General features: G+C 56.0%; 1 pseudogene; it reads right to left on the bottom strand.

Moving 5' to 3' along the window:
• Positions 1-213: 213 nt before the first annotated feature.
• On the bottom strand, positions 214-1,174 carry LOC118989204 (delta(3,5)-Delta(2,4)-dienoyl-CoA isomerase, mitochondrial-like; annotated as a pseudogene).
• Positions 1,175-8,952: the final 7,778 nt, after the last annotated feature.

Raw genomic sequence — 8,952 nt, 5'->3', positions numbered from 1 at the left:
AATTTTGTTTTCTTAACTTTGCTTTATTGTCTGTGGGGTGAGGAAACAGTCCCAGGCATGAAGAAATCCGTACTATATGTTATAAACTGGGAGGGGAGTGAGAAGGCAACAAGGCGACCCTCTTTGCGCACCCCCCTCTCCGTGGATGAGGACACTCGGGCAGGAGGTGGGGCAAGGCCAGACCCCCGGCCAGCGCCTGGGACGTGGGGGCGCTCAGAGCTTGGAGAAGGTGACGCTCTTCGGCTCTTCCTTCTCCATCGCTGCCTGGACGACTTAACGTCCTGGGTTTGCAGCGTGCTCCTGCTCCAGGCCGTGGTGGAGCCCAGGTCCCCGGCAGCGGCAGAACGGTAGTGGCCACAGAACGAGTTGACTCTGGGGCCCTGACCCTCTGCCGGGCTCTTCCTGGAAATCTCGGCCATGCCAGACAAGCCCTCCTTGACGGGGACACTCTGCAGCCCAGCCCACTGCCCGGGGCCTCGCTACCCATCGTCTCGTGGGCGATAAAGGCCAGCTCATTGACCAGCCTCTGGTTCTGAGGACCCTGGGCAGACGCTGCAGCGTTTCCGCATTGGCTGCCAAAGCCACGCCCACCTCCTTCGTCTGAAAGAAAGCGTCCTGGGCACAGTACTGGAGTCACGGGCAGTGACGAGGTCCACACTCCGCCAGTGCAGCCCTTGTGGACGGTGGCCATCACCGGTTTAGGGCACTTCTGATGACACTGCAGGAAGGTCTCTTGGTCTCTGGTGATGCGGCCAAGGAGGTGCCAGCTTAGGGGAGCCACACCACCTTCTCGAGGCCGAAGGAGGTCTGAAGGCATGTCCTTGAGGTTGACACCTGCAGTGGGTGGCATGTTTCCTGCCCCCGAGACCACCACAGCCCACCAGTCAGCGCCTTGTGCTACCTTGTGGAAGCCCTCCACCACCTTACGCCGGGGGGCGTTGTTCACGGCCGCCCTCTTCTCAGGCTGGCTCTCCTGAATGTGCAGAATGGGTTTGGGGGCAGCTGTCACCCAAAGGGACTCAGAGCTGTGGGTGGGTCTTCACCGGCAGCTGTTCTAGGGGCCTCATCTCGGGCAGAGAAGCCCATGGGGGCGAAGGCTAAGGTTGAGACCCAGGTGGGTGGGGGCTGTCATTGGCTGTGTCAACAGGTGGCAGAGCCTGCCAGAGGCCTCCATTGTCCCTGCCCCAGCTACTGAGTCCCTGGAGTAGCCAGACAGGAGGAGGCCAAAGGGGCCGGCAGGAAGGCAGCCCCAGGGGGGCATCAAACCACAGGCTGACCGACCTCTGAAATTCCATCTTTGTGACCACAGTCCTTACTCCAGCTCGTCCCTGCGTTTCTTCCTTACAGAGGGGAGTGTAGCACATGGCGGTGTAAGGGGGATAGGAACGCCTGCAGGGAAGGGCACTGAATTCGTGGTGCTGCAAACATACCCGAGCCAGTTTAGGGCATCACTGTTTTAGGTTCTTTTGGGTTGGTATCAGTCACTTCCATTAATGTACAGATAAATGAAGGGTACTGTTTTTTCCCCACCTTCTCTGCTAAACCTTGGACCTGGTCATACATATCGGCAAGAGTAAGTCTCAGACTGCATTCTGTTCCATGCACAAAGTTTTATTAGCGAACAGGCACGATAGGATCGTCCCCAACCCACTACCGTGAGCTCCTCGACATCCCGGCTCCCCATTGTCCGAAGCGCTTTGCACACTGACTGGGGTAGGTAAAGCAACACCTGGGCAGAGGGTTCAGCTAGCTTTCTAGTTGGGACGAGGCGACAAACCTCTAGGAGCACGGAGGACCCATAAGGCCTGGGGTGCAGTTCCACATGTCAGGGCCACTGGGCGGGCGGATTCTTCCACCCCACTCACACACGGGTAGGATGCCGGTGGTCTGTGTTTGGCCAGTTCATAACATCGGACAGTATTTATTTCAGCCACAAAAGTACTTTCTAACGTTCATTATACTAATTAACAGAAATGGTAGTGTTGATCGGAAATTACGTGGGTGGGAATGCTTGTAAGCAGCTTCCTCTTCAGTGGGGGGTTTTTGAGAGAGTGCTCTGAATGCTGTGAGCCGCTGGGGTGTGCGTGCCTCATTAGGGAACTTCAGACATGGAGTGACCTCCCCCAGGCTCTCCCTGGGTATCTATCTGCCACATACGTTGTCGTGATGGCTAATTTTCGGTGTCAACTTGACTGGGCCCTGGGGTGCCCAGATGTTTGGTTAAGCATTATTTCTGGGTGTGTCTGGGAGGGCGTTTCTGAGTGAGATTAACATCTGCGTTGGTAGACTGAGTAAAGTAGATGGCCCTGCCCACTTTAGGATGAGGTGGGGGGGCCTCGTCCAATATGTTGAAGATCTGAGTGGAACAAAGGGACGAAGTAGAGGGAACTTCTCCTGCCCAACCTGGTGAGCCAGGACCTTGGTCTTTTTCTGTCTTCAGACTGGGACTGAAAAACTGGCTCTTTTTGGCTTTTGGACTGGAATGGCCTTGGAGCCCCCGGGGTGTCTACCAGGCTGGCTGTAGGTCTTGGACTTCCTAGCCTCCATAGTCGTATGGACCAGTTCCTCGTAATACATCTCTTTATATCTGTATCTGTATCTATTTGTATATTTATATCTCTTGTTGGTTCTGTTTCTCTGGAGAACGCTAATCCGGTTACAAATGTAACACCATCATCTATGTGCTAGTGTGAAGTTAAAACAATAGGAGACCGAGGGATGGCCACCTGGGTTTTCTTAACTCTTGCTGGCTACTGGTTCTGCGTGACACAGCGTGGTCCTATGAGGGTCTCCATGGTCGCGCAGGGAGGTCCCATCATCTGGGTGCCCACCTGTTACACAAGAGGACTCAGCACTCATTCCACATTGTCACGTAGTGTCGATTAAGAAATAGACTCCTTTTGAGGGTGGGGGTGGATAAAGGGAACTTGTAGGCAGAATCAGCAGAAAGAAAATGCGCAGACCCTCTTGCTGCCATTATCCCCCCCAGAGTGTGTCGGGGCCATTTGCGTCGCATAGTGTGGCTTTGCATTCCAGTGGAAGGGCCTTACCACTTGGGATCCGGCACCTAGTGGGGGCCAGTGTGAGAGCCACCTGATAACAGAAGAGGAACCCAGGGCAGCCCTGGGTTCAGCATCGGCTGCTCCAGCGAGTTTTCTGGGAAGACCAGCCGCTCAGCACCTGGAGACCAGGGGCCGTGGGAAGTGGCAGCCCCTCTGCAGAGAGGTGGTGGTGAGGGAGGAAGCCCATGGGTGCGGTGAGAAGGTGGGCCTGGGTGCAGCACTGTGCACCGCGGGAAGTTGGGGGAGGGCTCTTCCCCTGGGTGCAGTGCCCACGAAACCCGGAGTGAGGTCTTGGGGTCACCTGCAGACAGCCCTGCCCCACCGTATCACCTTTTGTGAGTGTGCCTTAGCTGTCTCATCTTTTGGCACGGAGAAAGTGGTTTTTGGTCTGTCCTGGCTCTGCATTTTAAATAAGAACAGAAGCCCCCTTTCTCGGCAATCAGCAAAACCAGTATGCAGGCATTTGGCATAGAAATGGCCTATGTCAAATATATAAAGCTCCAAGAATCAAAATGTTGAGGAATTTGCCCTCGGGTTCTCATACACAAATGAGCAGAATCATGTAAATGTTAATGGTTTGCTAACAATGATGCTCAGCAATTGGAACGTGGAAAGAGATCTTAAAAGTGCAGAGAAACAGTGGGTGAAGGCTTCCCAACTACCAGGTGACTCAGGGGGCGTTTGTAGGATAAGGACATTTCCACCGTTTTCCCAGACTGATTAACAACGGCATGTGGAGACGGTGAGTTCACAGAGTGCTGGGTTTTCTCCCTAAGACCACCACATTTGTTTGAATTCTCTGTGTGATTCATGTCGGAGCCAGGGAGTCCTTTTCAAGAGTTGCAGACTTTCTTGACTTCAAACATTTCTTAGACCCAGTCTTCATGTTTCACCTCCACGAGGAGACCGGGGTCCTGGGAGCGTGTGGACCACCCTTTCCAGCTGCTTGGGGTGGGGTGGGGGTGGGGGTAAGAATCAGGAGAGAAGGGCCGCAGGGGCCGGGCACGCACACTGCCGAAGGTTTCGACTGTCCACAAGGACTCGGGCACTGCACGGTTGAATAATTACGGCAGCACCACCTTCCCGCTTTCGGCAGAAACGGCACACAGAGCGACCTGACAGCATGCCTTGGTCTGGACCATTTTTCTTCATAAAAAGCCACGGCATCTGTCTCCCTTTACAAATGTCTCAGAGACTCACTCCTTTCGGAGGCAGATAACTTACTTCTGAGGTAGAGATGGGCCCCTTTTCAACTCCTTTGGGAAATTTGAAGTTTTCATTTCCTGCACCACACAAAGTGTCCTGCATAGAACGGACAGTCAGTAAATATCTTTCGCAGCTGGAGCTGATGGGCAGTGAAACTGAGGAAACCTTTCCTGTCTGCGTAACGCGTTGGTGGGAGGGGGCGCCGGAGACATCGAGGATTAGGGCGTCCGCCCCATTTCTCTGCAAGGACTTAGTAAGTAAGCCTTTGCTAGAATGGGGATAAAGCTGCCTTTTGCTGCATTAGGAAGACAGGAATGTGGAGAGTTGACATCCACGGTGTCCCGTAACTTCCTCTCAGTACAATAGTGACATTTGTGTTCTTGGGGGCTGAACCATTTCTGAAATGGAGAACTATGTTTTAAGGTCTCGAGCGTTTCAAGTTAAACATCCTTGAGAAAGCCTGCATCTTGTTTTTTTCCTGCCCAAATGGGGAGTAAGACTAAACCAACGTGCTGCTGTGGGGAGTGGTGGTCCTGAGTCGGAGCGTGGTGAGGGGGCTGCAGGCTCCGTTTGCCTGTGTTTCACCCAAGGGAGGCAACTGGCAGGTGGAACCTGCTGATGAGGGTGAGTGGTATCGGGGAGCCAGAGGGTGGTTTAGGGGAGCAAGGGTAAAGGAAAATCCTGCACCATGGCATTTCCTGGGCACTGCTCAGGGGCCAGACACTGACCCGGACAGTGGAAATCTGACGGTGAATACGGCCTCTGTCCCCACGGAGCTGCTGGTTGAGGACGGGCCCTGGACCAGAGAGCACATGCTCACAGCACAGAGAGGCCCATGCTGACCCAGAAGGCAGGGCTGGGCGCCCTGAGGGTTCCGAGGCAGAGAGGCTTCCTGGGGGAGGTGCCGTTTGCATGGAGTCTGGGGAAGGTGCTTGGAGGAAGCCAGGCAACTGTGATGCGGAGCTGGAGCTGGTGTTTCAGCAAAGAGAGAAGCTTGTGTGGGGGGTGGGGTCAGGAGGGGTCTGGGCAAAGGGATTTCAGGTTCAGGGAGGGGAGAGGTCCTGAAGTGGAGACGGATGAGGGGGAGGTTAGCTGCAGAAATTGAGGCGACAGAGAAATGGGAAGAGGCCATCTCAAATGCCTCCATTCTGCCACCAACTAAATGCCGGGCTGGGCCTGTGTCCTCACACCCACGGTCACCCAGACGCCCAGTCCTGTTGGGAAGACCACAGTGTCTATGGAACCTACTCTCTGTCCCCCCCTCCTCTTTGACCTCACCGCCGTGGCCTCCAGCTTCACCCGTGCTGGTCCCAGTCTCCCTCCTCCCGGCAGAGAGACCACGAAGAGCAACAGCAGAAACGCCTGGGAAGTTTGCTACTCTCGCACAAGTGGCAGTCTGGCCACAGGCAGTTGTGGGACAGGTGTCTCCTGCGTCCTTGCTCTCCTGTTCCTAGACTCTTGTCCTGTTTTATGACCCCGTGTATCTCACCAGCTCCTCTGCGGGGCGGCCCAGGAGCAAGGGCAAAGGGGGAAGAGAAGGCATCTCCTTCCTTTAACACAGTGCCTAGCCCTGGACGGCGTGGCTCAGTGGGTTGGGTGTCTTCCCTCAAAGTGAAAGGTTGCCTGTTCTGTTCCCAGTCAGCGTGCCTACAAAAGGCAACCAATTGATGTTTCTCTTTCTCTCTCTCTACCTTCTTCTGTCTCTTAAATAAATGGAAAGCATCCCCTAGAAGTCATTTCCGCAGGCTTTGCTCACACCCACCCCAACCATATGGTTGTATCTAGCAGCAAGGAGGGCTGGGAAATACAGTTTTTGTTCAGAGCGACCGAAACCCAAGTTAAATGCCAAAGGTTCTACTACTGTAGATGTAGGAGAGAAGGCTACTGAGGGGCATCTGGTCACCTACCCCTTGTCTTGCCCCCTTCACCTGCGTCTGCAAAGCTCTGAACGTGTGGGCCGTCCCCCAGACCCACTCCCAAACCACAGCCATGCAATGTGAGGTCAGCCTGTCTGGGAGCCCCCTCCGTGCCCCGGGCTGGCTCATGCTCTGCCTTCTGGTGGGGAAGCGAGAGAACGCGCTGCGAAGTCCTCGGGGCCAGGCTCCAGTCGCACTCTCGCCCTGGGTTGCGGGCAAGCAGCTCTAGCTGTCTGAGGCCCTGCCACCCTAGCCCGGGGATAGTCACTTAACTTCGGGGGGGTGGAGAGGAGAAGAGCACGCAGGTCAGGACATAGTCCAGTTGATGGCGGTCATTGTAGCCAGCATCCTTGCCTCGCTCCCCTGGGAGAAGCTCTGTGCCCCTCCTGGTCACTTTCCTCATGGAGCATCCCCAGGGCCTTCCGTGTCACCGTCCTCTCCAACACGCCAGCGGCCAGAATCCAGCCCACTCCGCTATGATGGTTTTGCCCACATCCGCCTTCCCTGGTGGACTGACTGCTGTGCCCGACCCCTGCTCCCATCACGGAGCCTAGGAAAGCAGATTCAGTGCAGGGAGGCCCCCCAACATCACCAACAGGGTGCCAGCCACACCCAGAAGTAGCTGGACACTAAGCCATGCAGTCAGTCCCTGAGAGCTGGGGTCCGAAAGGAGGGGTCTGCATATGTGTAGGAGGAGGTAAGGGGAGCCAGAGTTGGGGAGCAGAGAGAAAGGCCTCCTACCCACATCAGTCTGGCCCTGGGGTAGGGTCCCATACGGCATCCTGTGGGGAAAAGAACAACTGTTGGAGAGGCAGTGGGAGGAAGGGGGATGTCTGCATTGGGGTTGCGCCAGGATGGGGTTGCATTGTTGCATCTTAGCCACCAGAGGGCAGGAGAGACCCGTACAAGAGGCTCACAGGGCACTGGCTGCCGGACTTCCAGAAAGGTCACTGCTTGGCTGGGGGCTGGGTGGTCAGGCAGGTGCCGGCGCAGAGAGGGTGAGGAGGGAGAGCTGGGCTCGAGTGCTCCTATTCTCCCCAAGAAAGGCCGTCCAGACGGACATTTCTCAACCCTTGGGTTAACCCGAGCACGGCAGTAGTGTGGCATGGGTTTGCCCCTGCAGAGGGTGGGACTCCTGCCCTGCCGGTCTTCGAACCAGAAGGTTACCGGTTCAATTCCCAGTCAGGGCCAATGCCTGGGCTGCAGGCCAGGCCACCCTGGTGGGGGGCGCGTGTGGTTCAACCACACATCGATGTTTCTCTCCCTTCCTTCCCCTTTCTCTAAATATGAATAAATAAAATATTTTTTAAAAAGCAAAGGAGAGGGTGACTCCAGGCAGCACCAGCAAGGACCCAGTACCGGACTTTGGGTTCAGTCCTCCTCACCTGTCCACTCAGGGATTTCCTGTTCCCTCTCCCTGGTCCTCTGAGAGGATGTCAGGTTTGTGAAAGAAGCTCTTGCAGACGGGAAGTCCCATGTCCTCATATCTGAGGGCCCCACCCGCGGTCACGTCTCTGTCACAGGGATCATCAAACCCTCCCTCACTCCTGTGAATGGCAGAAGGATGCTGCCTGGCTGTCCAGTTGGGGGCGGCAGAGAGCTCTTGGGTCTCGGGGTCAGACTCTGGCTGGGACCTCCACTGATCTCTATGGGACTCGGTTTCCTCTCCCGTGAAGCAGAGAGGTGAAAACCAGCTCTCACCCAGGGATGTGAAACACCCTCCTGGTCAGTGAACTGCCACAGGAATGTGAGTTTTTGTCATCAATCATCCCTTTCAGGCACGAGAGGACAAGGATGGAGTCTTGTTCATTCTTCTGTCCCCTCGAACTCCATTTGGGCAGGTGGAAGGCGGTCCCATGCAGGTGGGGGGCCGTAGGACAGCAGGGTCGGGTGGTGGATGAGGCCACGAGGGCTGATGCTTTCAGTGGGACTGCTTCGACTCATTGTCACCTGATGAGCCCTCCCTTGGCCCAGGGAGGCAGGGAGAGGTTGGGGCTGGTGGGACTGGGTCAGGTGTGCAACCCCAGGTCTGTGAAGGAGCCCCCACGGGGCTGGGCTGAGGGTGGAGGTGGGAGCTGGGCTTATTTCCACCCCCTGCCCCAGCAGCTCCCCTTTCCAGCTGGTGAAAGTGTCCGATTGGAGCCCCCGCTTGGGTGCACATTTGTTTCCGGAGAGCCAGCTCCATAGCTTCCCAGGGTCATGGATTCCTCAACTTGCCTTTCTCCTTCCTTCAGAGCAGACATGTGTGGGGCGTTCATAGGCTCTGACAAGTCCCATTTCCTTACTAATAAATATTCCTCCTGTCCTCTCTAAGTGTTAAAATAAAATCCGGAGGAAGAACTAGTTGCCCCTTTGTCACCTGCTCCTGGGTCCCGAGCAGGGGACGCATTTTGCTGCTGCTGCTGCTGACTTGAAAAAGGATGAGGGATGCACTGGCTTCTTTCTGATTGGTTTAATCCTGACTGGAAGGGCCAGCCCTGCCCTTCACTGTGGCCTGGCCGTTGCTGGAGGATGGGCGGGAGGAGGACAGCACGGGGCAGTGGCTCCAGCAGGGGGACGGTAGGAGACCAGACAAATGCAGGGAGGTTGGTGGAACACGCAGTGACTACCCAGCGTGGAAGCCCTAGGGGCTTCTGCCTGCCGCACTAGAGGAGTGCCTTTCTGCTCTGAGCTGCTCTCGCGCCTTTGCTCCTCTCTGGTTGGTGTGCTTCTCAGCCTCTCACAGAGACGCAGACCCATCATGTCCAGACCACGGCCGGCCATCGTCG

This window comes from Sturnira hondurensis, unplaced genomic scaffold, assembly GCF_014824575.4.
Source record: "Sturnira hondurensis isolate 20B ecotype Veracruz unplaced genomic scaffold, ASM1482457v3 Scaffold0006437, whole genome shotgun sequence".
Classification (NCBI taxonomy): domain Eukaryota; kingdom Metazoa; phylum Chordata; class Mammalia; order Chiroptera; family Phyllostomidae; genus Sturnira; species Sturnira hondurensis.
This window is presented reverse-complemented; position numbering and strand designations above follow the sequence as displayed.